Source organism: Artemia sp. Qi Xiang Cuo, chromosome 19, assembly GCF_049724085.1.
Source record: "Artemia sp. Qi Xiang Cuo chromosome 19, ASM4972408v1, whole genome shotgun sequence".
NCBI lineage: Eukaryota > Metazoa > Arthropoda > Branchiopoda > Anostraca > Artemiidae > Artemia > Artemia sp. Qi Xiang Cuo.
The window spans coordinates 47,940,449-47,948,488 of NC_142812.1; the positions used below are offsets into that span (position 1 = coordinate 47,940,449).

At 33.5% G+C, this 8,040-nt stretch overlaps 1 non-coding gene across 1 annotated transcript; it reads left to right on the top strand.

Annotated features, from left to right (window-relative positions):
- The first annotated feature begins 7,382 nt into the window (after positions 1 to 7,382).
- On the top strand, positions 7,383 to 7,574 carry LOC148940935 (U2 spliceosomal RNA). The gene has a single exon (XR_016143418.1). It is a non-coding gene; the product is annotated as a U2 spliceosomal RNA (small nuclear RNA).
- The last annotated feature ends 466 nt before the right edge of the window (positions 7,575 to 8,040 follow it).

Genomic DNA, 8,040 nt, shown 5'->3' on the forward strand with positions numbered 1-8,040 from the left:
GATCGATGCAAGCTATACGCAATTTGAAAAAACAGTACTACACAAACAACAGAGATAGTATCTTGAAAAGAGAAAAGCAAAGGTATTCAACCGACCAGGCGCATCGAGAAGTAAAAATTGAGAGAGCAAAACAAAGGTATTCAACCGACCAGGCGTATCGAGAAGTAAAAATTGAGCAGGCTAGAGAAAAGATCAAGGAGCGTTATCACAATGATAAAGATTACAGAGAAGCAAGAATTGAGCAGGCTAGACAAAAGAGCAAGATGTGTTATCACAATGATGAAGATTATAGACATGCAAAAATTTAGACAGCCAAGCAAAAGTTCAAGGAGAGTTATCACAATGATGAAGATTACCGCATCAAATATAAGAAAAACCAGAAGCAAAGTTATTCAACCGTCCAGGTGTATCGAGAAGTAAAAATTGAGACAGCCAAACAAAAAATTAAGGAGCGTTACTGGGGTGACAAAATCTATAATGAAAAAATTAAATTCTCTGCGAGGTTGTACCGAAGAACGCATAAGGACAAAGGGAAAAATTACATTCAGAAATACAAGAAGATGGCAAAAATGCAGGCTGATCTTTGTAAATTGAGAAACATTTTACGCATGTTTTATCGGGATCACGAAAAGTAGTCAAAATTACAGATTAAAATTCTCTTTGAAAGAGCAGATGCTGTTGAAAAGTCGGCTAGAAATTCTTTGGCAAAGCTTCATAGTAATATCCAAAAGAAATGTTGTCAGTTTAACGAAAAGCTTCCAAGGTATGGATTGGCAACTGCGGAACAGTTTATAGATGCAATGGAAAATGTTCGACAACACAGTGAATATACGGAGGCGTACTTCTTAGAAAATTCGTATATTAATTTTGGAAGGAGCAATTGCAGTTTATGTAGCAGCAATAAAAATATATATACAAGCATACCTATCAACAGCGAAGGAAAAGCAATGTTTTTCAATTATGGCGAAAACGAGCCTGTTAGGGTTATTAGTAAATGTGTTTGTAAGACTAATGATTTAGAACAAATTCCTGGAACACTGACTCAAAAAAAAAAGCATTTCTAACTGTGTTTTAAACAGTTCGTTTAGTTCTACTGAATATTTGGCAAAAAATTCTCTGTGTAGTAGAACAAACTGTCCTGAAAAGTACGAGACAACTATTGAAAAATGCTCTAAAACTAGATCTGACAAGGATTACAATAATTATAATAAAGAACGACCTTTTGCCTATACTAAATTTTATAGGTCACTTAACTATAGTATAGGTAATATATAGTATATAGTAACAAAAGTACATCATTAGAACTACCTTGTCTGAAACCCTACAAGATCAATAATGAATGTCAGTCATCATAGTTTTATATTAGAGCTATGACGTGAATAGAAAAACACGAAATTATATTGTTGTTTCTGAATACGTCATGAAATAATACTATTGTTATTTTATAATAAAGAACGAACTCTTGCCCTTAGTTATCCGGGTTACAGCGGTAGCTAGCAACCTAGTAAGAGACGATCACGTCCAATGTTAAGAAATATAAAAACCCAGAGCTCCTAAAAAATGAGTCACATCAAAACAAAAAGTACACCATTAGAACCGCCTTATCCGAAACCCTTGTATAGTAAACTTTCTGTCCCTTGGCTTGAATTATAATAAAAAACGAACTCTTGCCTATACTAATACATAAAGGATTGAAATAGTTCATTATAAATGGGAAGTATGTAAGTTTCATCAGGAATTGCTGACATATAATATAGTTTTGAAATTATTTTTAATTTACCTTTAAATTTTATAGTAAAGAGCAACATCTAGCCCATGTTAACTGAAATACAAATCATCGGTATCTGGGTTGCAGCGGTAGCTAGCAACCTAGTAAGAGACGATCACGTCCAATGTTAAGAAATATAAAAACCCATAGCTCCTAAAAAAAGGAGTCAGATGAAAACAAAAAGTGCACTATTCGAACCGTCTTGTCCGAAACCCCTGTATAGGAAACTTTCTGTCATTTGGCTTGAACATCAAGGGAAATATATTGGTTTGAAAATCAAGAAAATTGACCTTAACCACGTTATTCTCCACAACGGCATATTTTTTTTTCTTTTCCACAGATAGCTTGGCACTGGAACATCGTAGAGAGTTGTTCAATGGCTCATTTTAAAGGAAATTAAATGGGTTAAAAATCTTTTGTAACCAAAATAAATTATTTCTAAGACAGAATAAATTTTTCCACTAAAAACTGCATTTTTGATGTCTTTTCATACTGCAGTCATATATAATAAAGAACGACCTCTTGCCTCTACTAAATTTTATAGGCCACTTAACTATAGTGTAGGCTAGTACAGTTATATTTTGGGCCAATATATTAAAATTTTCCATTAAAAGACGACCATTGGAATAAAAACCCATTACATACATTTGATTTAGTCATCTATTTGATTGCTTAAGGCTAGTCTCTTACTATTTCAAAGAAGAAAAAGCCGTAGGCTTTTTCCTGTTTGTAATCAATTAGAAAAATTTATAATAAAGAACAGACTCTAGCCAATAGTAACTTAAATATTTTTTATAAATATATTAAAGACCAAGGCATTATTCTGCTTCAAATAGGCGTTTAGAACATCCGGGTTGCAGCGGTAGCTAGCAACCTAGTAAGAGATGATCACGTCAGATGAGTCAGATCAAAACAAAAGAACACCATTAGAATCGGCTTGTCCAAAACCCCTATAAAGGAAACTTACCGCCCTTTGGCTTGAATAAAAAAGAAAATATATTGGCTTGAAAATCAAGAAAATTTACTTTAACCACGTTATTCTCCACGAACGGGATTGTTTTTTCTTTCTTCTTCTTCTCTTCCACAGATAGCTTGGCACTGGCACATCGTAGAAAGTTGTTCAATGGCTCATTTTAAAAGAAAATCTCTAGATCTAGTGCCATTTGTACTTAATTTTTTTTTTTAATTGATTATTTTTTACGAAAAACTTAATTTTCTATATACAATATTGATCAATGACGTCATAGTCGTTGGATGTAATAGTTAGTACATAATAAAGGCTCGATCATCGAATTTAAGCTGAAACTAAGTAGAGGACAATTATGCCTCCATATATTCAAAGTGATGTATAAGATTTCCCATTACATCTGTAAACTGTTCCACAGTTGCCGGTCCATACCTTGGAAGCTTTTCATTAAACATGCAACATTTCTTTTGGATATTACTATGAAGTTTTGCAAAAGCATCTCTAGCCGACTTTTCAACAAAATCCATTCTTTCAGATATAATGAAGAACGACCTCTTGCCTATAATAAATTTTATACGCCACTTAATTATTGTATAGGTAAGTTATTCAATAGATAGCTTGGCACTGGAACATCGTAGAGAGTTGTTCAATGGCTCATTTTAAAGGAAATTTATGGGGTTAAGAACCTTTTGTAATTAAATCAAATTATTTTTATTATATTAAGAAATTTTAATTATATTCCTTAAGAAATCATCATAAGTAAAAATTTCCCATACGGAAATTGAACTCAAGCCAACTGGGTGAGAGCTATCCCAACCTCTAGACCATATAGGATATATTGAAATATCCGATTAATGAAGTTTACGTAAAGAACAAATTTTAAACTTAGACAGGGGTCTGATTATTTGAGGATCGTCTTTTACTATTCCAAAGAAGAAAAAGCCTTTCGGCTTTTTCTTGTTTGTAATTTATAATCCGGGTTCAAGCGGTAGTTATAGTAAAGAACGGACTCAAGCCCAAAGAAAAAGAACCCTGTGGTTCATTCATATTATTTTCCCTATTTTAGCTAGGATGTAATTATTTTTAATAGGAACCTAGTAAGAGATGATCACGTCCAATGGTAAGAATTATAAAAACCAGAAACTACTTAGAAAATCCGGGTTGCAGCGGTAGCTAGCAACCTAGTAAGAGACGATCACGTCCAATGTTAAGAAATATAAAAACCCATAACTCCTAAAAAAGAGTCAGATCAAAACAAAAAGTACACCATTAGAACCGCCTTGTCCAAAACACCTGCATAGAAAACTTTCTGTCCCTTGGCTTGAACAGAAAGGGAAATATATTGGCTTGAAAATCAAGAAAAGTGGCAGCTATTACAACATTCTGCCTAAACGGGATATTCTTTTTTTCATTTCCACAGTTATAATAAAGAACGACCTTTTGCCTCTACTAAATTTTATAGGTCACTTAATTATAGTTTAGGCTAGTACAGTTATATTGAATGCCAATATATTAAAATTTTCCATTAAAAGACGACCATTGGAAGAAAAACCCATTACATACATTTGATTTAGTTAGCTATTTGATTGCTTAAAGCTAGTCTCTTACTATTTCAATATGCTTTTTCCTGTTTGTAATTACAGTAAAGGACGATCTCTCTCCCATACTAACTGATATATGGTGGTTCCAGGTGTAGTTACATCTGGGTTGCAGCAGTAGCTAGCAACCTAGCAAGAGACGATCACGTCCAATGTTAAGAAATATAAAACCCATAAATCCTAAAAACGGAGTCAGATCGAAACAAAATGTACACCATTAGAACCGCCTTGTCCAAAACCCCTATATAGGAAACTTTCTGTCCCTTGGCTTGAACAGCAAGGAAAATATATTGGCTTGAAAATCAAGAAAAGTGGCAGCTACTGCAACCTTCTGCCTAAACGAGATATTTTTTTTTTTCCTTTTTCTTTTCCACAGATAGCTTGGCACTGGAACATCGTAGAGAGTTGTTCAATGGCTCATTTTAAAGGAAATTAATTGGGTTAAAAATCTTTTCAAACTAAAATAAATTATTTCTAAGAGAGAATAAATTTTTTCACTAAAAACTATTTTTGATGTCTTTTCATACTGCAGTCTTTTCAAAGATATTTGATTTTTGTACATAAATCGTAATCGTATGCCAGCGGTAAGATTTGAACCCTTGCCTCTGAAGCAACTGGTGGCCAACACCAGTACCTTAGACCACTTGGCCACGGTGCCTCTCATAACTATATATGTGAATTCGGGTTACAGCAGTAGCTAGCAACCTAGTAAGAGACGATCTGTCGAATGCTAAGAAATATAAAAACCTAGTAAGAGATGATCACGTCCAAAGTTAAGAAATATAAAAACCCATAGTTCCTACAAAATGAGTCAGATCAAAACAAAAGGTACACCTTTAGAACCGCCTTGTCCGAAACCCCTGTATAGGAAACTTTCTGTCCCTTGGCTTGAACAGCAAGGGAAATATATTGGCTTGAAAATCAAGAAAAGTGGCAGCTACTACAACATTCTGCCTAAACAGGATATTTTTTTTTCATTTTTTCTTTTTTCTTTCTTGTTTTCCACGGATTTTTACATAAAGGCTCGATCATAGAATTTAAGCTGAAATTAAGTAAAGGACAATTATGCCCCCATATATTCACAGTGATGTATAAGATTTCCCATTACATCTGTAAACTGTTCCACAGTTGCCGGTCCATACCTTGGAAGCTTTTCATTTAACATGCAACATTTCTTTTGGATATTACTATGAATTTTTGCAAAAGCATCTCTAGCTAACTTTTCAACAAAATCCATTCTTTTAAAGATAATTTTAATCTTTAATTTTGAATATTTTTCGTAATCCCGGTAAAAAATTCGTAAAAATTTTCTCAATTTACAAAGATCAGCCTGCGCGTTCTTTGCAGCTTGTGTAAACTGCAAAAATATCCATGGTATCCGAGCAATAGTTCGAATATTTCAATTCAAGCTACAAAAAAATACCTTAAAATGTTAAAATTAGTTTTATTTTTGGTTAGGTTCTAACTACCCGATGTGGGATTTACTATGTTTACATTAAAAGACGACATTGGAATAACAAATAATTGTTATTCGGAAATATTTTAGCTTGAAAATCAAGAAAAGTGACAGCTACTACAGCGTTCTGTCTAAACATTATTTAGTTTTTTTTTCCAAAACAGATAGCTTGGCACTGGAAAATCGTAGAGAACTGTTCAACAGCTCATTTTAAAGGAAATTAATGGGGTTAAAAACCTTTTGTATTTAAATCAAATTATTTTTAAAACATAATAAAGTTTTCCACTAAATACTGCATTTTTGATGTATTTTCATACTGCGGTCTTTTCAAAGATATTTGATTTTTGAAGCAATCAAACAGTTCATGGTAAAGTCATATTAAAACTTTATATTCACTAGATAGCTTGGCACTGGAACATCGTAGAGAGTTGTTCAATGGCTCATTTTAAAGGAAATTAATACATAAGGGATCGATACAGTTCATTCTAAATGGGGATACAGTGAGGAACGAACTTTAGCTCATAGTACATGAAGTATTAAAAGGAATCATTTTATATACATGATTGTTTTAATCATTAAAAAAAATCATCATAATTTTTCATTAAAAGGCGATCATTGGAAAAAAACCATTGCATACATTGTTTATTTTTAGGAGCTATGGGTAATTGTATGTCTCAGCATGGGACTTGATCGTCTTTTACTAGGTTGCTAGCTACCGCTGCAACCTGGATAACATATATGATTACCAGTGGCTTTAATCTGGGAAGGGGGATTTTTTCTATTAGTCTTCTGTATCCCCCTCTTAGATTTGAAAAAATTCGTGGTATTTTGTTTGAAAAGGGGCTGGTTTTTTCCGTATTTTTGTTGAAACAAATCAAAAAGACAACGAAATTTCCCTCCCTGGAATATGAAGAACAACCTTTTGCGTCTCACCCTATGGCCGTGTCGAGATTTTTTTTTTGGAGGGAGGTCTACCAAAAAAGTTAAAAGAAAACCATCGGAAATTTGTTTATATATCTTGCGTGATTTCCAACTACTCGGAAAAAATATCGGGGGAGGGGAGGCACTTTTCCGGCCTTGCCCCCTAGTTTTCATGAATTGACACTTTTTATCAATACGAGTGGTCTCAACTGGCGGGCTGGCAATTTTCTGAACAAATTAGCGTGTTTTTTGGGGTATTTTTGTAAAATAAATTGAAAACACAAGAAAATTGTCCTCTCTAGATTTTGAAAAATACTTTTCTCTGTCATCCAATAATAACCCTGAATTAACACCATTGATTAATGCTAGTTTCGACTAGTGTCAGCTAAAGGGCCAAGATCATAATTCTCTGATTTAAGGCCTATCTTCTCTGATTTTGAGTTTTTGGATGACAATTTCGTCCTAGTCTTTAATTGGAAAATTTTTCCGTTTACCATTAAAATTTTGAAATAAGCTTTGGCATTATGGGAAATGTAAAGTACTATTTAGAAAAATATAAAGACAAACTGATTAGTTAATTGAATGTTATTTGAGCATTGCAACCAAAATTGAATTTACGATAATCTTTGTTACTCGTATTCTCATAAACTCTTTGACAATCCTTGTTCAATTATCGCTTCTCGGCCTTTTAGCTGAGATCGAAGTGTAGTATCTGTTCTTATCAGCTAAATATCTGATTTGGTCTCTATATGGGGCCTAAAATATTAAATAGATTTTTAGAAACCGGTGGGACGTTGGGGCTTGCTCCACTCCCTTCATACGTTGGCCTGGTATTGCAGTACCTCTGGGATCAACGCACCCCTTTCAAGAGGAGATCAAAGTCCATGAACCCAAATCAACTATGTAAACCTTACACTTTTTAAATTTGATAGAAACCAAACTTGTAGTTTCCTAGCCTTTGAATATATTGAAAATCATATTTTTTCTCCTGAAAAAAAGAAGAACAATTTTATACAGTTTACAAAAGATGGTGTTGAAAAGCCAATAATCACTTGCCCTAATTTCAGTGCCCAAGCTGGATTAAAGTTCCCATGCATATTTTTTGGAAATAATCCGTAATTATTAACTAATCAAATTTAAATTGAACCAAGATTCGAGTAGAACTGCTGAAGCAATTGTTTTTGGCCTAAGACGGCTTGGTTCTGAGGTGAGTTGTTAGTTGTGAACCCAGCCACTGGGATCTCAGCAATTAAAGTTTCGACTATTTAGTCATAATTTTAAGATATTGAGACACTCCTGATTTTTATTTCTCAAAAAGGTAAATTTGCAT